This window comes from Phocoena phocoena, chromosome 9 (genome assembly GCF_963924675.1).
Source record: "Phocoena phocoena chromosome 9, mPhoPho1.1, whole genome shotgun sequence".
Taxonomy (NCBI): Eukaryota; Metazoa; Chordata; class Mammalia; order Artiodactyla; family Phocoenidae; genus Phocoena; species Phocoena phocoena.
The window spans coordinates 76,144,745-76,169,867 of NC_089227.1; the positions used below are offsets into that span (position 1 = coordinate 76,144,745).

General features: G+C 37.1%; 1 protein-coding gene and 1 pseudogene across 1 annotated transcript in view; both read left to right on the forward strand.

The window, feature by feature from the left end:
• KCND2 (potassium voltage-gated channel subfamily D member 2) overlaps nucleotides 1-25,123 on the forward strand; it is a 462,369-nt gene that overhangs the window by 67,209 nt on the left and 370,037 nt on the right. The window lies entirely within an intron of this gene.
• LOC136128350 (large ribosomal subunit protein eL28 pseudogene) lies at nucleotides 3,225-3,587 on the forward strand (annotated as a pseudogene).

A 25,123-nucleotide genomic window follows, 5' to 3' on the forward strand; every position in this document is an offset into this window, starting at 1 on the left:
TAAAGGGCTTTGTTTTATCTACATTATTTCTGTTCTTGCTTTCATTTTTGTCTTCTTTCTAACGTGAAGGCAGATTTCTTAGAGCGTAGTATAGTGGTGTTTTGAAGTTACCAGTGGAATTCTCTACCTCAGATATTTTGTGAATTCTCTTTCCCTAGGCTTAATATCACTTGATGCTACTTTATCAACCTCATTGCCTGATAATGAGAAAACTTACAAAAGAATTTCAATTTTAAAATGAGTGAGTGTTTTTCAAGTTTTTTTTTTGAGGGTTATCTACATATGTAGACTCTTGATAATGTTTTTAAATTGACTGCAATTATATAAAAATTTTGTAACTGCCAGTTTTAAAGAAGTCATTTGGTTTATTCAGCAAACATATATTTAAATGCACTAAAGGTTTTCTATACAGAGTTGAGTGTAATGAAGGGTACTAGCAGGCAAGAGACCTGGTTTCAGATTTTATCATTCCTACTGTCTTTAATTGCTGTAAAATATGAAGCAACATTAACTAACCTTGAATTTCAGTTGTCTCATTGCAAATTATGCAAAAGGTCCTCCATCACTGCAGTATTCAGGAATAGACTAGAGAATTATTATGGGAAAACATGTAGAAGAAACATAAACATCGCATACGTGACTGGATTGTATGAGCTTTAAGGTTCTTCACAATTTTGAGACTCTATTATTTTGTATATAGAATTATTAATTATCATTTAGATGTATATTATCATCGTATTTCAATTATAAAGGATAAATTTCCAGTTCTCTTTAGAGCTCTGTGTGTGTGTAGGGTGTAGGTTTGATAAGCTTATACTTCATTATTTGATCCATTTATTGTTTTATATATTAATTGAGCACATACCATGTGTCTACTATTCTAGGCACTAGGGTTACATTAGGGGAACACACATACATACAGACACACACAAAATATTTAGATAAGAGAAAGTAATAAATGCTATAGAAAACAAAGCAGCGCTAAGGAGAAGGGGGTCGGGTTGCATTTTTCACTTAAATGGTGAAAATTGATGTCATTGAGAAGATGTTATCTGAACAAAGACTTGATGTGGTTCAGGGCCACAGGCAAGCACATATCTGGAGGACAACATCCCAAGAAAGAGTTATGCTAGTGAAAGCCTTTAGAGCATAAGTATGTCTGGTGTGTTCAGTAAGGAGTTCAGGTGGCTGGAGGTGAATGAGTGAGGGAACAATTAGATCAGAAAGGAAGTGGAGCCTGATCTTGCAGTGCCTTGTTGGTGCTTGTAATGACTTGAGTTTCACTCTAAGAAGAGGAACTGGTAGAGGGTTTGGAGCAGAGGAGAGATTTGATATGATTTAGATTTGACAAGGATCACTGGCTGTTGTGTTGAAATCATTTGCACATAGATGGAAGCAGGAAAACCAGTTAAGAGATGATTTCAGTAATCACTGGAATAATAATAATCGTGGCTTGGTATCAAGGTGGTAGCAATGAGAATTGTGAGAAATGATTAGGTACTGGATATATTTTAAGATATTACAACAGGATTTCCCAAAAATTGGATATGGATGTGAGAAGGGAAAAATCTGGAATGAAGCCGAGATTTTTGTCTGAAAGCAACTGAAAGGATGGGTCATCCATTTAAATGAAAAAACAAAACAGACTGAGTGGAATAGGTTTGCAGGAGGAAGGGAATGAGAAGTTCAGTTTTGGGCCAGTCAGTGGGAGATATCTATTGGGCAACTCAATGCATCTGGCAGGTAGGCAGTTGTGTATAGGAGTTTGAAGTTCAGAAAACATGTCTGGGAAAGAAATTTAAATTCGGGTGACATGGCTGCTGTTATTAAAATGTATATGCTGATTGAGGCCATGGTGTAGTGGATGCAGACAGAGGAGAGGGAGAGAATAAAGGACTGAGATCTAGGGAACTCCAACATTAAGAGGTCTGGAAGAGGAGGAGAAACCAACAAAGATTGAGATGTAAAAATAATATTGTTAGAAGAGAATCAAGAGTGTGGTATCATGGAAGCAAAGTGAAGAAAATATGTCAAGGACAATATACTTGATGTTGATAAGAACTGAAAAGTGACCATTGGATTTAGCAATTTGGAGGTAATTGGTGATCTTGACATGAATAGTTTTGGTGTAATGATCAGGGGGCAAATCTGACTGGAGAGGATTAAGGAGCATTAGGAGAAATGGAATTGATATTACTGGGTATAGTCAAATATCTGAAGATATTTTGCTGCAGAAGGGAGAAGATAATCAGTTGTAGCTGGTAGGTGAAACGGGGTTTAAAAGATGATTCTTTTAAAATGGGAGAAAAATAACATTTTTGCTGGTGGTGATTTTCTCTACTACATAATAATAAATTAATAATACAGAGAAAAGGGAATCAATTCCATTGTGCAGTTCTTGGATAGGTGATGGAAATTGTATTTAGTGCACAAGGGAAGGTTTTAGAGAGGAGTAAATAATCATTATCCAGAAACTTGAGAGAAAGCAAAGTATACGGGTTCAATTGTGGGTGAATACATGTCGCTGTGAGAGTTTCTGGAGATTCCTTCTAGTTGCTTCCGTTTTCTCAGTGGAGACAAAGCAAAGCCATCAACTGGGAGTATTAGTATGGAGGTGTTAGAAATTTAAGAAGAAAGGAGAAGGTATGAAATCATCCTCAAGGAGAGTGGAAAGTACATGTACTAGGGAAATATAGTATGATTGTGGGCAACCTTCAGAGTCCTCCAACACTTTTTCAAATTGAATTTTTGAAGTGAGATCATTCAGAGTTGCTGTGTGTTTCTACATGCATATTTAACTGTACAAGTGTAGGTGTTGAAGAGATTTAAATCCAAGCCGAATTGTAATTTTGCCTAGTGAAGGGAGTTGATGGACTGAGATGTGTGTCCTTCAATAGATTGAAGGTCCCAGCGGGCATATGACTGTTAAGGTTGAGATACTGCAGCAAATGAGCTGGAAAGAGGAGATGATGGTCGGAGAACTGAGGCTGCATGAAACAGAATTGTGAAAGTATGGGCATTACTAACAATGAATAGGTCTAGAAATGGCCAGGCAGTTAATTGGCTGAGATAATAGGGAAGACAAGATATTTAGAGGGAAGAAGATTAAGCAATCATGAGGCCACATGTCAGGAAGGATCATATATGTATATATTGAAGTTGTCAATTAAATCAAGAGTCATGTTGGAGCGTATCCGGCCGCCGCCACGAGAGGAGCTGCTGCCATGTCAGCGCATCTGCAGTGGATGATCATGCTGAACTGCTCCAGCTTCTTGATCAAGAGGAACAAGCAGACGTATAGCACCGAGCCCAATAACCTGAAGGCCTGCAGCTCCTTCCGGTACAACAGGTTCATTCACCGCCGGACTGTGGGCGTGGAGCTGGCGGCAGACGGCAAAGGGGTCGTGGTGGTCATAAAGCGGAGATCCAGTCAGCGAAAGGCAGCCACTTCCAACATGCGGACCACCATCAACAAGAATGCCCGGGCCGCCCTCGGCAGCATCCGGCACGTGATCCGAAAGAACAAGTACCGCCCGGGTTTGCGCGTGGCCGCCATCCGGCAGGCCTGCGCAGCCAGAAGCCTGTGATGGCGAAGAGAAAGCGGACTCGCCCCACGAAGAGCTCCTGAGCGATCTATCCACTTCCCCAATGCAGTAAAGCTGTCAGCTGACTTGCCTAAAAAAAAAAAAAAAAAAGGAAAAAAGAAAAAAAGAGTCATGTTGGAAAGAGTGACCGTTAGGCCAGAGCTAAAATAGTTGGGAAACTTGGAAGAGTTAATTGCAAGGTTATTAAGTGACTTCAACAATGAAGAAAATGAGCAGTATAAAATGGTGACAGGAGATTAAAAAACAGGATTTACAGGGAGGAGAGGAGAAAAATGGTATAGAAAGGATCATCTATAATGGAAGTGGACATCTTTCAATGTGACCTTTCATAAACGGCAAACTCTTACATGAGTTTTAAAACTTTATTCTGTCTAGCATAGTGTTGACACTCACTAAATAATTATAACTGGTTGAACTTTTATGTTGATATTTAGAATAGAGAAATAAAGTACTTTAGACACAAAGTGTCATGAAAAAGTACCTAGATGAGAGATGCTAGAGAGAATTCTGTGTTAGAGAGAAAAAGTATGAAAGAATAAGGCAGGTGTGGGTTCCAGTCAGGGCTCTGCCATTTGTGAGCTGCGTTCTTTCTTCATTAAAGTATTTCATCTCTGCAATGGGGATAAAAATAACTACCTCAGGGAGTTGTTGTGAGGGGTAAGTACAATGATTTATGTAAAGCACCTGGCACAGAATAAGCCTTCAATTAATGTTAGTTCCCCCTAAAAGTAGAGATTCAAATATTGAACATATTTACAGGGTACTGTAACAAAGATAGATTTCTGAGGGAAATAATTTCTATTTCTGTCACCGCTGATAAATGATTCATGAACTCATTCATACACCAACTGTGTGTTATTTCAGTGACTTGAGAATGTGTTCATGGACTCTTACAGATTTTCTTTTTTCAATTTCTAGCTTTATATTACTTATTATAGCACCTACAGAGAACACCAATCAGAAGAAAATCTGGCCATTATTCTCTTTCATAGTGAATACTAAAGCGTTAATTTTTTGTTTTACTTTTTAAAATTATACAGATATATGATTAGCATGATCATTGAATAGTATGCAATTTTTAAAAATAATTAAATATTTAGAATATTTTATGAATATGGAATGCATATTATTGAACGATGAGAGTATAAATCTAAAGACATTATGCATTTTCTATTAAAATATGCTCATGTTGGGCTTCCCTGGTGGCGCAGTGGTTGAGAGTCCGCCTGCCGATGCAGGGGACACGGGTTCGTGCCCCGGTCCGGAAAGATCCCACATGCCGCGGAGCGGCTGGGCCCGTGAGCCATGGCCACTGAGCCTGCGCGTCCAGAGCCTGTGCTCCACAACGCGAGAGGCCACAGCAGTGAGAGGCCCGCATACCGCAAAAAAAAAAAAAAAAAAGCTTATGTTGAATGAATGTTATTAAATAATTGTATTTGCTTATATACAGAATTCCAAAAAGCATTGAGATATATTCTCAGTCATTTATGGTCAATGAGGGAAGTAAAAAACGACCCGAGAAAAACAAGGGTACCATATAAAGTTGTATATTGGGGCAGAGAGAGGAGCTTCATTCCATCCCTTCATTCATGGAGGTACTTAGGACCTTTGTGATCACCTAGAAGCTTATAGTCCTTATTGAATCCTCTGTGTACAGCCAGAAGAAAAGTACAAAGGAGAAAAGTGCATGAAAGATTTTAAAAGTTTCATAGGCCAGGCATCAGAGTAGTTGAACGTCGTATTTGCCCACATGGCATTGGCCAGAACTAGTCATAAGGTTCACCCAGATGCAAAGAGGTTGGGCAATGCAGTCTAAACGTGTGGCAAGAAGGAGGATATGTGCTTATGGATGAACTAGCTCCTCTGTTCTGGAGTTGATGTATTACTAGGTGTTAAATTAGAAGTTAGGTATGAATTCTGTGGTACTACAAAAATGTAGAAAATGGATAGGTCATTTTAAGCTGTCTGAGTACCAGATAGCCCGATAATGCTTCACAGAAGATATGAACGATCCAGGTAGGCCTTGCAAAACTCAGGGTATTTGGTTTGTCAGGAAAGGGTCTGATATGTTTTTCAAGGAGCAAATAACAGTGAGAGTAGGAATAAACTTGCAGTATATTTCAGCGATGAAATTAGTCTGTGGGGGAATTGGCTTTAATTACTAAGGCATAAGATATCCTCATATATTGATTGGATATGTAAGTTGGACCAGACTAATGTCCGTACTGGATACCAAGATGAGAAATTGTGTGATTATTGAGAAGCCATATTTGCAACTATGTTGTATTGAAAGTCGTATAATGTTGACAATATACTTACTTAAGAAGTTCATAGCAAATGCAAGCATAATCTGGCATTCTACAGTTCGAATCTTTTATTTTATGTTAATCTGAATAAAGAAGTATTTTAACATGATATTCAGAGTAGCTTCTTTTTATAGAAAGCATTGTATACACTGGTGAGTGCTTATGCTTATTTCCAGGCAAGGGCTTAGAACCTCAACTATCATTCTAGACATTACTGATAGATCCATAATTTTAGACTTGGAAAGAACTTTTGAGGTAATCGAGTCCTAAGGAGTCAAAAGACTTTTCTAAAGCATCACAGTTTATCCTAAATCTAAATCTAGATATAGATCTCCTAAATTCTACAGTTTAAGATTGTTATCGAAGGAAATCATATTTTCTGTTGTCTTAATTATACCAACTAAAGTGTGCATATCTTCCATAGAAAGGGTCTTCACTAGGTTGTCGTATTACTTTGAAAAATAGCTTAATTTAGCTGCAGATTAAGGAAAAATAGAATAACTAATGTGACACACAAGTGGATATACATTAGAAAACAAATTATGGAGAACAGACTATACCGCCTACTCAGAACTGAACCAGACAAGATAAAGCATATAAGAACAGATATTGCAGTAATGAGAGCGCAGCTGTTTAGGATTCTACGGAAATGTGGGAGACATTATTCACGGAACAAAGGAAAGAAACTAAAGACAACTTTGAAGCAGCACCTTCATATTTAGCTTTATATTGCATATTTTACATATTTTAATCATATCTCACTTCCTTCCGAAATAGACTTGAGATAGTTTATAACAAGATAATGTTACAGTAGCATGGATGCAAGGATAAGACAGGATGGGGTATTGGTGTAATAATACCAGATTACTCATATTAGGTTACTAATGCTAGGGGTAAACTTTTATTTAGGACAAACTTTTGGCATTTAGTTTCTTGATATTCAAATCAAAAAGAAAAACAAAATTATATTTTATTTTTTGGTAAAATAATATTTAGTAAGAAGGAGCAAGTGGGCTTTTATCCCCCCATAGTTCTGATCTCTAAGAGGAACTAATTTCTCAATTATTTAATAAGATGGTTTTACAAGAGTTAGCTTCACCATTATGCCATAAATAAATACTAAACTTTTATTTCTTGCCTGGCTCTCTGCTGAGTTCTTGGGACACATAGATGAAGAGGAAGCATGCTTACCCTTAAGGAGCTCACAGATAGGAAAAAGGTAATTGGGCAGTCAATTCAATAAATGAGTTACTTGTAAGCCATAATGGTAGCCCACAGGAAAGAGTGTTCAGCACAATGATAGAGAGAAGACCCCCCACAGGGTAAGAAATGTTGAATTGATCTTAAAGTATGAATAGATCAAAGATTAAAAGAGAAATGAGCAGAACTTTCTCTTAAAAAATGCATAATTTTATGCAGATATTTCTGAGAGAATCTTTGGAGGACCAAAACAGTATAGTTCAGGTGCTTAAAACAGGATAACTGGCTGGATGAAAAGTACTAAAATTTGAGGAATGAGCATTTGATTGATCCCTTCGACCCTATTTGAACATAATTGGTCATATATATTTTTCACCTGGCAGTATGCTTTTCTGCCACATAAGTTGTAAGATTGAGACCTTACAAATTTTTTTTTACTAAAGTCTGGATTATTTTTAATTGTGGTAGAATACATATTACATTAAATTTATCATAACCATTTTTAAGTGTGTAATTCAGTATTGTTAAATATATTTAAATTATTGTGCAGCCAATCTCCAGAACCTTTTCATCTTGCAAAACAAACTCTATATCTATTAAATAACTCCCCCTAAATGCCCATCGATAGACGAATGGGTGTAAAGAAGATGTGGTACATATATACAATGGAATATTACTCAGCCATAAAAAGGAATGAAATTGGGTCATTTGTAGAGATGTGGATGGATCTAGAGACTGTCATACAGAGTGATGTAAGTCAGAAAGAGAAAAACAAATGTATTTTAACACGTATATGTGGAATCTAGAAAAATTGTACAGATGAACCAGTTTGCAGGGCAGAAATAGAGACACATATAGAGAACAAACTTATGGACACCAGTAGGGGAAAGTGGCAGGGGGGTGGTGGTGGTGGGATGAATTGGGAGATTGGGATTGATGTATATACACTAATATGTATAAAACAGATAACTAATAAGAACCTGCTCTATAAAAAAATTAATTAAATTTAAAAAATTTAAACAACAACAACTCCCAGTTTTCCTCTCCTCCGTTCCGTAGTAACCACCATGCTACTTTCTATGAATTTGACTATTCTAGGTCTCTTGTGTAAGTGGAATCATACAATTTTTTTTTTTTTTTTGTCGGTACGCGGGCTTCTCACTGTTGTGGCCTCTCCCGTTGCGGAGCACAGGCTCCAGACGCGCAGGCTCAGCGGCCATGGCTCACGGGCCCAGCCGCTCCGCGGCATGTTGGATCTTCCCGGACCGGGGCACGAACCTGTGTCCCCTGCTTCGGCGGGCGGACTCTCAACCACTGTGCCACCAGGGAAGACCCATAAAATATTTTTTAATTGGCTTATTTCTCTTAGCATGATGTCTTCAAAGTTCAGCCATGTGGTCAGAATGTCCTTCCTTTAAAGGCTGAATAATATTCTATTGTATGTATATACCACATTTTATATAACCATTCATACATCCATGGACATTTCTACCTTTTAACTGTTATGAATATTGCTGCTATGAACATACGTGTACAGATATCTCTTAGAGACCCTACTTTCAGTTCATTTGGATATACACCCAGAAATGGAATTGCTGAATATATGGTAATTCTATTTTTAATTTTTTGAAGAATCACTATACTGTTTTCCATAGTGGCTGCACCATTTTACATTTCCACCAGCAGTGCAGAAGAGTTCCAATTCCTCCACATTCTCCCTAACATTGATTATTTTATGTTTTTCTGATCGTAGCCATCCTGACGGGTATAAGTGGTATCTCATTGTGGTTTTGATTTGCATTTTTCCAACAATTAGTGATGTTGAGCATGTTTTCATATGCTCCATGTTTTCATATTTATAATATTCGGTGAAAAAAATGTCTATTCAAGTTCTTTGCCCATTTTTTAATTGAGTTATTTAGGGGTTTTGTTGTTGGTTTTAGTTCTCTATATATTCTAAATATTAACAGCTTTTAGATATATGATTTGCAAATATTTTCCACCATTCTTTAGGTTGCCTTTTCACTCTGTTGATTGTGTCACTCAAAATGTTTTTTGAAAAAAATCAGAGGAAATCCAGTAGCTGAGATGTTAGTGGAATAGGGAAGAAGAGTCTTTGTCCTGGAAGGAAAATGAGAGTGTGAGTCACTAATTAATTCTATTTTAAAATATTAGTTGTTAATGCTTATCTTGACAAGGCTGAGATTATGGCTTTCAAGTCCATAAACCCAGAACAGACTATGTTGTCCCATGCCATATCTAATAAAAATGAAAAGACAATTTCAACTGTAAAATTTTAACTTTTCCAAATATGAGAAAAATGTATATTTATTATGAAAGTAAGTAGTTTCTTCAGAATTTTCTGCCTTTATCTCTCTTTTTCTCATCTCTCTTTCTCAATCTCTCTTCTTCTCTGTTTCTGTCTTTCTCTTTCTAAATTTCTTTATACTGCTCCTGCCTGACTGGTCTCTCTCTTATGTAATCTAGCACACTGTCTTGATGAAAATGTGAGAGAAACTTCTTTTAGATATTTCACTGACTGATATGAGCATTATTAATAAGAGCTGTCATTTCTGTTGTACATGCTAAGTGCTATTTTTGCTCTGCTCTGGAAAAGAGGAGGATATGAGAGGTTATTTCCCACATAGTTCTTTCCCTCAAAGACATAGTTCAATGGGGAAATGTGAGGCAATAAAACTGGATGAAATATGTTTGTGGCCTTCAGTGTCCCATAACTATTTTTCATTGAAACTGTAGTATGAGCGACATTTACCCAAGTAGTTAAGTCCAGATCTTTACATTGTTTTGAATAAGTTGTTTCTAAGAGGGTGTAAACTCAAAAATGTTAACTAGCATCTATATGATCTGTTGCTTTGAAGATTTTCCAAGCCTTTTTTTAGTCTTCCAGTAAATAGTTCTTAAACTTATTATCAGGGTCTTCCAGCCCTTAAAATACTCAAGTAGTCCTAACAGGTTTTGGGCTGTGTATATACAGTTGAAAACAAAGAGGCCTCATTCTTACCCAGCTTTTTAACTTCTGCATCTGGGCCCTTCACTTATGTGGATTTGCAAACTCAGCAGCAACTGCATTAAGGAGCTGAGTAAGCTCAAGAAGGAAGCTCTCATGTTGGACACTAAAAAGTACATTTTCTAGATGAAGATAAATAGGAAATTATTGAACACTATAATGCTGTGTCTTTGATTTCAAATATGGTGAAGATTTCTCTTAGGTGTCCTGCAAACCACCATTCTACAGAATGAAGTGATTGTTACAGATGAGTCTGGCCACAGTTTTCCTCCTGTTATGGACCGAATGTTTGTGTCCCTTCACAGAATTCCTTTGTTGGAATCCTAACTCTCAAGGGGATTGGTATAAGGAGGTGGGGCATTTGGAAGGTGATTAGGTCTTGATGGTAGAGCCCTTATAAAAAGATACCCCAGAGAACTAGTTTGCCCCTTCCACCACGTGAGGTTACATCTAGAAGGTGCCATCTCTGAACCAGAAGGCAGGCTCTCACCAGATAACGAGTGAACTGTGAGAAATAAATTTTTGTTGTAATAAGCCACCCAGTCTGTGGTATTTTGTTATAGCAGCCTTAACAGACTAAGACACCTCCCTAAAAGGGCTAACAGAGGCATGGCTTCTGGGGATGCTGGCAGCTCTTGGAGGTCTTTCTGAATCGAACTTTAAGAAGCCATTGCTGATTATGTTACTAAAGCCTCTAATGATTATTTTGTTGTTCAAATGATATTAAAAATTGAAAAGGCTATCAATTTAGAACCAAACAAAGTGGGCTCATGTGCCTTGACAAAGATAATATATATCTTGCGAGATAAAGGTCAGGTCTTATCTGAGTCAGGAATTTAGCACTAACCATTTTTGTACATGCAAGGTAGCTGAGACATAGTTCCTCTGATATAAACAGAGATCAGAGCAGCCAGCCTGCTCTATCCTCCATAAAACCTGATCAAAACATACCTCACAAGCTCATTGTGAGTAAATGCAGTCTCCTGGATCCAGCATTCTTTCTAACAAAGAATATGAAAGACCAAAGTGAAAGGGTCCTATCTTGCTGCACCTTAATAGATGTGCTTTAGCCATTATTAAAGGTATTTAATAAGGTATTAATAAGGTATTTAAGCCAAGGTATTTAATAAGGTATTTAAGCCATTATTAAAGGTATTTAATTTATTTAGGGATTAATCATATCTGTACTTTTTTAGAAATATAAGATTGTATATTTCTAACTTTATGTGTTTTAACTGTTGCTTCTTAATTCCTGTAGTTTATTATAATATCCTTAGAAGGCAGATGCTATGCGTTACTCATTGGCATATCACTGGCATATCGGCATATCACAGGACTTGAACATGTGTCGCCTTCCTAGAGGGCCCATAATAATATACCAAATACTCAATAAATATTTGTTGAATATGTGAATAAACAAGTTGACATATATATTTGTGCTACAGGTTCCAAAGAATAATTTTAATTGACCCACTCTAGAATGGGTATCATTCCACTCTTAACATCTCACCATGTCTCCCATTTATGGGAGGCTTATACTACTTGCCATTACCTCTTTCTCAATCCTCTTAAGATATTTAATTTTGTCCTTTTGCATCCACCTAAGGAAGACTCACCACGCTCTCCTGATGCTTCTCAGGGATTAATTAGATGAACATCTCAAGTGATGTGAGAAATATGAGACCATCATCATCACCACCATCATCACCGACACCACCATCACCATATCATGTATGAGCTACTCCCCCACCCCACACACATGATGCTTTCCAAGGGAATGTGATCATTTTAATAGTGTCTTTCTGAATTTAATGCACCTACCTTCGATGTTTATCCCCATGAGGTAACTATGAGTAAAATAGCCTGAAGTGCAGCCACTAGTCTCAGATAATATCCTTGGATGGATTTTCATTGTGGAAATACTTGACTTTGCTGGTCTTTTTTTTTTTTTTGGAGTGCATAGTTGCTATGCTGGTTACTCAAATTTGCCCTGCTGTTAAACCTTTCTCAAGGACTCTTACTACCTATAATGAGGAGCTTTTGAACTTCTGTATTATTGAAGATACCATCCAAGTTAATTTATTCAACAAATGTTTCTGTGCAGCTATTATAGCCCAGATACTGTTCTATACACTTTATGTATCACTGAACAAACCCTGCAAAAACTCTGGCCCTCTTGGGGGGTTTAATTTTATTTCATTATTTTTTTTATTTTAAAGTTTACTTATCATTTATGTTTGTTTTTCTATCTTTCATTCCTTTTAGTCTGTAGTTCTTTACAGACTTCATAAGAACAATGGGATCTTAATGTTATTTATTATTCCTTCTACAAGTGCTTTTTTAGTTCCTTTACAAATGCAATAACAGTAATTGAATTAATTATATATTTGACAGGTAGATAACACTATACTGTATGTGAATTTGTCTCCATTATTTAATGGATAAGAATTTTGATAACTTCATATAACATTATTTTACAGATTTTGGAGGTATATACAATAATATCGTTTTATGAGGTAACTTTATCAGTGTTTATAAAAACTACTAAGTTATTAAAGTTTTCATCTGTTACCATTATATGAGGTGCTCTAAGTGTTCCATTCAAGAAAACAGACAGCATTTTCACTGAGTGAGCATAGTCCATTTTCTCAACCAGTTTATTTCATTAGATTGCAGAATCTCATGCTAATACAATGTTAAGATTGCAGATTTCAACCTTCATAACTCAAGGGAGTGAAAAGTCAAAGTTTTAATAACAGCATTAATTTCTTTACATTTCTTATGCCTTATAATAAAGTGTACACTTAGAACACTAACCAGCAATAGTGGAATTATATATAATCAATGTCGGACAAGTTAATGTTACTAAGAGGATCTTAACTTTCATATTCTCTGATTTGTTTTTATCTTTTTTTTACATCTTTATTGGAGTATAATTGCTTTACAATGGTGTGTTAGTTTCTGCTTTATAACAAAGTGAATCAGTTATACATATACATATGTCCCCATATATCTTTGCTCTTGCATCTCCCTCCCTCCCACCCTCTCTATCCCACCCCTCTAGGTGGTCACAAAGCACCGAGCTGATCTCCCTCCCTGTGCTATGTGGCTGCTTCCCACTAGTTATCTATTTTACGTTTGGTAGTGTATATATGTCCAAGCCACTCTCACTTTGTCACAGCCTACCCTTCCCCCTGCCCCTATCCTCAAGTCCATTCTCTAGTAGGTCTGTGTCTTTATTCCCGTCTTGCCCCTAGGTTCTTCATGGCCACTTTTTTTTTTTAGATTCCATATATATGTGTTAGCATACAGTATTTGTTTTTCTCTTTCTGACTTACTTAACTCTGAATGACAGTCTCTAGGTCCATCCACCTCACTACAAATAACTCAGTTTCCTTCCCTTTTATGGCTGAGTAATATTCCATTGTATATATGTGCCACGTCTTTATCCATTCATCTGTTGATGGACACTTCGGTTGCTTCCATGTCCTGGCTGTTGTAAATAGAGCTGCAATGAACATTTTGGTACATGACTGTTTTTGAATTATGGTTTTCTCAGGGTATATGCCCAGTAGTGGGATTGCTGTGTCTATGGTAGTTCTATTTTTAGTTTTTTTAAGGAACATCCATACCGTTCTCTATAGTGGCTGTATTAATTTCCATTCCCACCAACAGTGCAAGAGAGTTCTCTTTTCTCCATACCCTCTCCAGCATTTATTGTTTCTAGATTTTTTTTTTTTTTTTTTTGCGGTACGCGGGCCTCTCACTGTTGTGGCCTCTCCCGTTGAGGAGCACAGGCTCCAGACGCGCAGGCTCAGCGGCTATGGTTCACGGGCCCAGCCGCTCCACGGCATGTGGGATCTTCCCGGACAGGGGCATAAACCCATGTCCCCTGCATTGGCAGGCGGACTCTTAACCACTGCACCACCAGGGAAGCCCTTGTTTGTAGATTTTCTGATGATGACCATTCTGACCGGTGTGAGATGATACCTCATTGTAGTTTTGATTTGCATTTCCCTAATGATTAGTGATGTTGAGCATCCTTTCATGTGTTTGTTGGCAATCTGTATATCTTCTTTGGAGAAATGTCTATTTAGGTCTTCTGCCCATTTTTGGCCTGGGTTTTTTGATTTTTTGATATTGAGCTGTATGTACTGCTTATAAATTTTGGAGATTAATCCTTTGTCAGTTGCTTCGTTTGCAAATATTTTCTCCCATTCTGAGGGTTGTATTTCCGTCTTGTTTATGGTTTCTTTTGCTGTGCAAAAGCTTTTAAGTTTCCTTAGGTCCCATTTGTTTATTTTTGTTTTTATTTCCATTTCTCCAGGAGGTGGGTCAAAAAGGATCATGCTGTGACTTATGTCATAGAGTGTTCTGCCTGTGTTTTCCTCTAAGAGTTTTATGGTGTCTGGCTTTACAGTTAGGTCTTTAATCCATTTTGAGTTTATTTTTGTGTGCGGTGTTAGGGAGTGTTCTAATTTCATTCTTTTACATGTAGCTGTCCAGTTTTCCCAGCACCACTTATTGAAGAGGCTGTCTTTTCTCCATTGTATATTCTTGCCTCCTTTATCAAAGATAAGGTGACCAAATGTGTGTGGGTTTATCTCTGGGCTTTCTATCGTGTTCCATTGATCTATATTTCTGTTTCTGTGCCAGCACCATACTGTCTTGATTACTGTAGATTTGTAGTATAGTCTGAAGTGAGGGAGCCTGATTCCTCCAACTCCGTTTTTCTTTCTCAAGATTGCTTTGGCTATTCGGGGTCTTTTGTGTTTCCATACAAATTGTGAAATTTTTTGTTCTAGTTCTGTGAAAAATGCCAGTGGTAGTTTGATAGGGATTGCACTGAATCTGTAGATTGCTTTGAGTAGTAGAGTCATATTCACAATGTTGATTCTTCCAATCCAAGAACATGGTATATCTCTCCATCTGTTTGTATCATCTTTAATTTCTTTCATCAGTGTCTTATAATTTTCTGCATACAGGTCTTTTGTCTCCTTAGGTAGGTTTATTCCTAGATATTTTATTCTTTTTGTTGCAGTGGTAAATGGGAGTATTTTCTTAATTTCACTTTCAGATTTTTCATCATTGGTGTTTAGGAATGCAAGAGATTTCTGTGCATTAATTTTGTATCCTGCTACTTTACCAAATTCATTGATTAGCTCTACTAGTTTTCTGGTAGCATCTTTAAGATTCTCTATGTATGGTATCATGTCATCTGCAAACAGTGACAGCTTTACTTCTTCTTTTCTGATTTGGATTCCTTTTATTTCTTTTTCTTCTCTGATTGCTGTGGCTAAAACTTCCAAACTATTTTGAATAATAGTGCTGAGAGTGGGCAACCTTGTCTTGTTCCTGATCTTAGTGGAAAGGGTTTCACTTTTTCACCATTCAGAAGGATGTTGGCTGTGGGTTTGTCATATATGGCCTTTATTATGTTGAGGAAAGTTCCCTCTATGCCCACTTTCTGAAGGGTTTTTTTTTTTTTATCATAAATGGGTGTTGAATTTTGTCAAAAGCTTTCTCTGCATCTATTGAGATGATCATATGGTTTTTCTCCTTCAATTTGTTAATATGGTGTATCATGTTGATTGATTTGCATATATTGAAGAATCCTTGCTTTCCTGGGATAAAAACCCCACTTGATCATAGTGTATGATCCTTTTAATGTGCTGTTGGATTCTGTTTGCTAGTATTTTGTTGAGGATTTTCACATCTATGTTTATCAGTGATACTGGCCTATAGTTTTCTTTCTTTGTGACATCTTTGTCTGGTTTTGGTATCAGGATGATGGTGGCCTCGTAGAATGAGTTTGGGAGTGTTCCTCCATCTGCTATATTTTGGAAGAGTTTAAGAAGGATAGTTGTTTGTTTGGTAGAATTCGCCTGTGAAGCCATCTGGTCCTGGGCTTTTGTTTGTTGGAAGATTTTTAATCACAGTTTCAATTTCAGTGCTTGTGATTGGTCTGTTCATATATTCTATTTCTTCCTGGTTCAGTCTCGGAAGGTTGTGCATTTCTAAGAATTTGTCCATTTCTTCCAGGTTGTCCATTTTATTGGCATACAGTTGCTTGTAGTAATCTCTCATAATCCTTTGTATTTCTGCAGTGTAAGTTGTTACTTCTCCTTTTTCATTTCTAATTCTATTGATTTGAGTCTTCTCCCTTTTTTCCTTGATAAGTCTGGCTAATGGTTTATCAATTTTGTTTATCTTCTCAAAGAACCAGCTTTTAGTTTTATTTATCTTTGCTATCGTTTCCTTCATTTCTTTTTCATGTATTTCTGATCTGATCTTTATGATTTCTTTCCTTCTGCTAACTTTGGGGTTTTTTTGTTCTTCTTTCTCTAATTGCTTTAGGTGTAAGGTTAGGTTGTTTATTTGGGATGTTTCTTGTTTCTTAAGGTAGGATTGTATTGCTATATACTTCCCTCTTAGAACTGCTTTTGCTACATCCCATAGGTTTTGGGTCGTCATGTTTTCATTGTCATTTGTTTCTAGGTATTTTTTGATTTCCTCAGTGATCTCTTGGTTATTAAGTAATGTGTTGTTTAGCCTCCATGTGTTTATATTTCTTAGAGATTTTTTCCTGTAATTGATATCTAGTCTCACAGCGTTGTGGTCGGAAAAGATACTTGATACGATTTCAATTTTCTTAAATTTACCAAGGCTTGATTTGTGACCCAATATATGATTTATCCTGGAGAATGTTCCATGAGCACTTGAGAAGAATGTGTATTCTGTTGTTTTTGGATGGAATGTCCTATAAATATCAACTAAGTCCATCTTGTTTAATATATCATTTAAAGCTTGTGTTTCCTTATTTATTTTCATTTTGGATGATCTGTCCATTGGTGAAAGTCTGATTTGTTTTTAAATTTACAGCTTTAACAGTGCAGTAATGGAAAGATTTTGCATTTAATTTTCTAATTTTTCTGAAGCAGACAAGAACAGATAATAAAGGTAGAAAAGTTGATAATGATTATTTCAGCATGATGACTATTTTATTAGATAATTTAGAGAGAATCCTGTGAATTTTTAATCAGTGTGTTTGACTTCAGAATGTTTATGCTTATAATATGTCCATGTTATTTCTTACCTCAACTCCTTAGGAAATTTCAACTTAGGGACAGATTTCTATTCACATGATAGCCTGTAGCTGAACACCTTTTTAACATATACTGCAAGTAAAATTAATTGTCAAGTCCTAAATTGTGGTCCCAGTCATACTTATATTTTGACAAATACTGGTTTAAGCAATATACACCCAGGTCTACTCTGTGTATTTAACTGTTAAATGACATAAATTTGTAACACCGCCAAAATGAATCAAAGAAAAATCTATCTTAAACTGGTATATCCCTAGTAAATGTTGTTGTAAAGATATTTAAATGTAGTTATTTTAAAAAATGGCTTTTCATTATTTTAGAGAGTAATGGCTTCAAATTATATTTTATATAAAAATCTTGTGAATTAGCTGCAAATATGCAAATTATTCTACTATGATGGAAAAGCCATAATTTTGTAGAAAACATTTTTCTGTGTTATACATTACATATCATATAAACTTTATTTTATATTGCATATTACAGTTTACATTTTGTGTTACATGTGTTTTTAATGTATATTCATAGTACATATCATGTTATATACATTATGTATCATATGTGTACTTTTAAAAATTTACTCATTAGTTTAAATTGGATCACCTAAAAAATTGGGAGGATGTATATACACATACACACACACACAAACAAACAAAATCCAAGATTATGATTATCACAGACTCTCTCTAAGCCGCCTGCAGTGTTGGCAACAAACACAAGGTAGACCGTGAAGAAGCATGTAGCAACATTGACACTGTGATTTAATGATCTTATTTATTGGTTAGAGGTCAGGTATTTGCATTCAGGGTTGTGGATTTCATGACTTTTATTTTCAAAGTTTAGATAAATATACCCTTGGTAGGTAGTTGTCTTCATTGTATGATCTGACATATTCCAAAAAGTTTCATGCTGAAAAATATATCTCCACCTGTCTGCCATGAACCCAGCCAACTCCTGGTACCATATTCTCTGTCATCTTTTATATCAGTGTTTATTCACCTTGTCTGGATGACAGACCTCATTTGAGAAGGTGAAGAAAGCAAAATGCATTCTTCCCTCCAACATGCATACATGATATTCTCTAAAAATTACATATAATTTAATGAGTTTTATAGACCCACCCTACCCTTCCTCAAGCCCATCAATGGACATGTTAAGACTTGCTTTTACAAGTTTTTAGAAGACGTGTTTTAAAAATGGCTTAGGATTTTGCCAATTGAGGACAATATGTCAGCAGGTCAATCCTAGTATATAACTTAGCTTGTATGTGTTTATATATTACAATATATTTTCATCTGGTAATTAGGTAGAATCTTCAAGAATTGAGACATAAGACAAAAAATTCAAAGTCTACACTTGTGGATAATTCAGAGAACACTTTGCAGTCATTAACTGATAATTATTAAGCATCAACTATGTTTCAAACGCTGTGCTATGCCCTGGGATAAAGTGAAGATAGGGTAAAGTTTCTAACTTCAAGGAGATCATAGTCTAGAAGTGAGAAAGACATGTCGGATAATGTTTACAATAAAATTGGGAGGATCTTAAGGAGGGAATTGACAAAATAATAGTCCTTAACATTTATTACTAACTCGCTAGATGTCAGGCTATGTGATAACACTCTCTATGAATTCATCTAGATGACACTGAATTATCTCATTCTGTCTTTGCAACCATATGTGATAAATACTTTTACTAATTTTGTCTTTTACAAAGGCAAAAGTATAACAGAGAGGGCTTGAGTAATTTGCCAAGGTCACTCAGCTGAGAAGTGGCAGAGGAGGAATTGAGGTCAGTATGTGTGACGCAGAACCTCTGTTTCTCCATATTGCATCATCAAAATTTGCTTTTTCAAAGGCTGACTTTAGTAGGAGAGTAGAGGATGCATAGGAGGAGAAGGAGATTAGGGGAAGAAAACTGGTTATAGGGCAGTTTTTTGAGATGCTAAAGGCTTGAACTAACTCAATCTTAATAGTGTTGGACAGAAATGAATAAATGTAAGAGATCAGACTTGGTGACTAATTAGATATAAAGGGTTACAGAGAAAAACAATCAAGAGTGACTCCCAGGTCTTTAGCTTGAGTGATTTGTGTAATGATGGTGTCAGAGACAGGAAATGAAAGAGGAACAGCTTGAGGGAAAAGGAAGAAATATGACCAATAATCAGTTAAGATCCTTGAAAGAGCAGTGCCTATAAGACATCTACTGGACCCTTGAACATATGGGTCTAGAGCTCAAGAAAGGGTTTTGAGCTTGTGCAGGGTGCTCAAAGTGTGCTCCATACCCCGCTAGGGGTCTCTTAGATACTTTTAGGAAATCCATGGGGTATAACCTTCTAAATACCATTCAAAGACTTTATTTGCCCTTTTCACAGTATTGATATTTGCACTGATGCTGCAAAAGCAATACTGAATAGAGATGCCTTAGCACAAATGAAGGCAGGGATACCAAATTTTCATATTCTTCATCACCACATTTTCACTGTTTAAAAATAAACATTCGGGCTTCCCTGGTGGCGCAGTGGTTGAGAGTCCGCCTGCTGATGTAGGGGACACGGGTTCATGCCCCGGTCTGGGAAGATCCCACATGCGGCGGAGCGGCTGGGCCCGTGAGCCATGGCCGCTGAGCCTGCGCGTCCGGAGCCTGTGCTCCGCAACGGGAGAGGCCACAACAGTGAGAGGCCCACGGACCGCAAAAAAAAAATAAAAATAAAGAACCAGTTTCAGTTAAGAATGTGGAAGTGGAAAAAGTTATTAACCTTATTAAATTTCAACCTTTGAGGATTTTAATATTTAAATATTTTGTGTGATGAAATGGTAAATATTCACAGAGCACTTCTGCTTCAAACAAAATACTCTTGGTTGTCTCAAGAAGAAACACTTGTGCACTTGCTCAGGTGGCAAACTGAAGTAGCCACTTTTTTCAATGTAATACCATTGTTTTTGAAAGAACAATTGACATGCCTCCTATGATTATTGAGATGTGGGTGTTTGGTAGACATTTGCTCAAAAATAAATAAGGTGAGCCTGTCATAGCCACTACTATGAGTTTTCCAGCTTCCTAGTACTTAGAGACTTTTATGATAAGGTGGGGTCTATGCTGAAAATGTGTTTTTTTATATATTTGGTATATAATGTGGCAACGTTTGAAAAGTGAGTATAACTCAGGGTACTATATTTCACAAATGTTCAGTTCAGGGTGTTACAAAATTATGCATGGGCAAAAGATCCATTCACAGCGCAAAATAGAGGGATGGATTTTAATGTAAGAGAATATGGAAACTTCATTGATGGGCTTTCAGATTCCACCTTGCAACTACTTTTAGAAACTGCCACTAGTCAAGATTTGGTATAGTATCGAAGAAGCATATCCACAGTTATCTGAGAATGCTATTAAAATGCACCACCCTTTCCCAAATATATATCTTTGTTAGGCAGAATTGTCTTCATATGTTTCAACCAAAAGAACATATCTTAACAGATTGAATACAAAAGCAGGTAGGAGAATCCAGCTCTTTTCTATTAAACTGGCCATTAAAGAGATTTGCAAAAATGCTAAACAAAAAGGCACTCTTTCAATTCATTTTAGAAAGTATAGTTATTTTTAATGATAAATATATTATTCATGTGAACAAATAATGAGTTTATTATTGCTTTTTTAAAGTAATAAAACCAAGAAGTGACCCTCTCTGCCTTGCTTTCTTGGTTATTGAAGCTCACTGGCATACATGTATCTTCTAGTAGGAAATTCATGCAGCAGAAACCACATTTTATCATTATTTGTAATTTCTGAGGAACTTGTACTTAATAGTATTTCTAAATCCTCCATGAAAATTTCTTACAATAAACGAAAATGTCTCTATCACTTCAGCAAGTTTGCACAATTAATTTGTACTTAGCTACTTGGAGAACATTGGGTTTTTGTTTTTCCTAAATTCTTACAGTAGGGAGCTTTTAAAATGTTATATTTTAGAGGTAAGAGCTCCTAAGATATCAAATAACTCATTTAGATGAGGAAAAGTTATGAGAAAGGGCAAACCAGTCTCAATGGGAGTATGAATTCTGTGATTCCTATGTGTTAACCTTGAACTGAGGGAGGGCACCTAATTCTTTATGCCAACTCCGTATCAGTGATGCTCTAATGGAAAACCGCTGAGATGTTATATGCTCCCTGAGCAGACGGAATGCCATCCCTGGTGATTATATAATTATAACATTTTTTACAAAGCCATGAAATAATGTGTGCTCCCAGATGTATGCCATTAACATCATACAAACTATAATTACACTTCTGAGAGTACCTACTTTAAGGATAACAGTAAGTAGTAGGCTCTATCTTTATAAATATAACATCTTAAGACATTGTAATGGCAATCCTACATCCTAGATGTATATTTTGAATGACCACAGGTCCTACAGTAGTGAATCATGACAGTAGGTAAGAAATGAGATGATCATAAAATTGCAATTCTGTTGCCATGACTTAATTGAAAATAGGTGATCAGAGTAGAGGACCCACCCCCACCCCCCACCCCCTGCCCCTCCAGTGTGGCTCACTGTCTGAGTATAACCAGGTGTGGAATTTTGAAAAGCCATAGTTTTGGTAAAGTCAAGAAATAACTGAAATGGAAGCAGGAAAAAAAATCATGATTTTCATTCCCACATCCTCCCTTGCTGTCAGGTCCTTTCTGGCTTGTCATATTTTCTTATCCAGCATAGACTAAGAATCTAATATTTCTCATTCTCTCTGTATATTCTTTTATTTTGGCCACACTCTCCAGACTGGTCTCAAGCTCCATGTGAATCCAGTCACCCTCTTTTATTTCCAGGCTAGTTAGCAGTGCTGGAAAGAACTATGTGCCCCTGTGGATAGCTATCTATAAAAAGTTGGGGTAACAGACCGCGCTGTGCTTTTCAGTACTGCCTTGTCCCTAGTAAGCTCTTTATTTTTTTGTCTTCTGTACTTCACCTGCATCTAACAGACCTCTCATAATACATTTACTGCCTTTTGTCAGGTTTTTCCCTACCTTATTCTTTTTCTAATTGTACTATGTAAAATTGTCAAAATAGCCAATGTTTATTAAGCAAGTGTCACCAGAAATTAGTCAGTGCTTAACAATTTCTTTTAATTCTAATAATACTGAAAGTTAAGTGTTATTATTATCCAATTTTTAAATGATTAAACCGAAGACCAACCTACACACTTATTAATTGGAGGAGCCAGGATTCAAAGTCAGGGTTTTATGATTCCTAAGTCAAAATCATTTCCATTACAATGCGCTCTTCCTGTTTTATACTGGGATTCTTTTTTTTTTTTTTTTTTTTTTTTTTTTTGCGTTACGCGGGCCTCTCAATGCTGTGGCCTCTCCCGCCGCGGAGCACAGGCTCCGGACGCGCAGGCCCAGCGGCCATGGCTCACGGGCCCAGCCGCTCCGCGGCATGTGGGATCTTCCCGGACCGGGGCACGAACCCGCGTCCCCTGCATTGGCAGGCGGACTCTCAGCCACTGCGCCACCAGGGAAGCCCTATACTGGGATTCTTAAGTGATTTTAACTCTCCTATCCTAGCAGTAGTTTAAATCTTCCTTAAAGAGTACTTTCCTCTATAAGAATCTGAAATGCACTCATTCGTGTATACAAACATTTAATCATCTAACATTATTGCAACAAATCAAATATCCTGAGCAGTATAAGAGATTTTGTAAAAATTGGATAATTTTATTTCCTGCCCTGCAGAGTATCGAAGTCAAATAAGGGAGATATGAAAAGTATTCAGTAAATACAGGTAGTGTATTAGTTTTCCAGGGCTGCCATAACAAAATACCACAAACTGGGTGCCTTAAACAAAAGAAATTTATCTCTCACAGTTCCGTAGGCTGTCCGTCCAAGATCAAGGTGTGTGCAGGTTTGGTTTCTCCTGAGGCCTGTCTCCTCAGCTTGCAGACAGCTGTTCTCACATGGGCTTTCCCCCATGTGTGTGCTCCTGGTATCTCCCACTCTTATAAGGACGCCAGTTCTAGGATTAGGGCCCCACCCGTTGACCTCATTTAACTTTAATTACCTTTTTTAAAGGCTTTATCTCTAAATACGGTCACATTGTTGGGGAGAGAGAAGTTGGGCTTCAGCAGATGAATTTTGGGAAGACATAATTCAGTGTATTACAGGCAGCAAATATAATAATTGTCACCAGTGAGATTTTAAAAAAATACCATGGACGTTTAGAAAATTGAGAGTTAAGTATAGTACGGATGGAGGTGATCGTGACACATATGCTGGAGAAAAGGAGATACAAGCTAGAACTTAAGTGGATAATTATAATCTGAAGAAAGTTTGACACAGGAGAAACAGTACTTCTTATGATGGAAACTGACTGTAAGAGCAAAGTTACTTCTCTAGGAATTAGTGAGGTACGTATAACTGATGTATACAACAGGCTTTAGAAGATATGCCAATACAGATGGTGATGGTTTTGAAAAATCCTCTCAGAGTTGGCATTAGGGTAGTCCTTCTTCATCCATAGCATAATCTAGCAGACTTCGGGTGTTTTGTTTCAAATATCAATACATAGGGGCTTCCCTGGTGGCGCAGTGGTTGGGAGTCCGCCTGCTGATGCAGGGGACGCGGGTTCGTGCCCCGGTCCGGGAGGATCCCACGTGCCGCGGAGCAGCTGGGCCCGTGAGCCATGGCCGCTGAGCCTGCGCGTCCGGAGCCTGTGCTCCGCAACGGGAGAGGCCACAATAGTGAGAGGCCCGCGTGCCGCAAGGAAAAAAAGAAAAAAAAAAAAAAGCAAATATCAATACATAATCCAAATTGGATTGATTCAAAGCTAAAATGATCTGTTGGTGGTAGATGAGGTAAATAATTACCATCGTTGCACTGAGTTCAAACTTTTCATTTTAGTGCTGTAATGCTTGCAATTTAAGGTTTCATTTTGTCTTTCCTGCATTATCTCATTCTTTCCGCCTCAAGAACCCTGAGTTTCTACTAGCTCGATATCAGCAGTAGCCTTCATTTATAGACCCTGTATCTAAGTCTGTCCTTATGCCTTTGCTCATCAGTTTATCTTACTTGAAGCATTCCACCTAACTACTCTTCATTATTTTAATTGTTTTGTAAAGGCTGTCTTTAAGTTCAGCTTGCATAGGCGTAAGCCTTGCTTGAGGTTTGTAATCAGTGAATTCCTAAACTATGTTTAGGGAAACATTTGATAATATGCTAGCTATCTTGCATGTAACTTTGGATATTCCGTGCAGGTAAATTTCGTCTCACTGTTAGAAGCAAGGATCTCATCTGGGGCCTCTGCATTGCATTGTGCATACAGCATATACATTGTAAACTTTTTTGACTACAACAGCAGGGTCTACTCTTGTGGCATAGGTCAGATACTTAAAAAGAGAGAGAGAAAGAGACCCTCACTAGCCACAGGTGGCATTCATTCATTGCTCCTTAGTGTTTCATCTTTCCCATTATGCCTCATGAGGGGTTAGTAGTAGTGGTATTTTACAAACTGGAATAAATAATCAGGTTATGATATTCAGTGCTTCCGATAATGGAACATATTGAGCTCTGTCTGAAGCCTACCTTATGAATGGCAACTTTGGAAAAGATTCTATACCCTTTGCTTAAAAAATTTCTTGAATTTTCTGCCAATAAAGGTGCCCTTCCTGTCTTCTAACAGCACACATTCTGCACATTAAAAGTAAAGTTGTTTAGACAATATGTGGGAGGAGGGGGAATTGTTTTATATTTGCCTCTCTCGTGACCTTCTGAACATACCGTGGCTTGTACCACCACCAGCGTAGGCCACAAAGTATTTGACGTCTCTGAGCGTTTCAGATATTATGAGACCTCATGATATTTTAAGATCTTATGTATCTTCACAA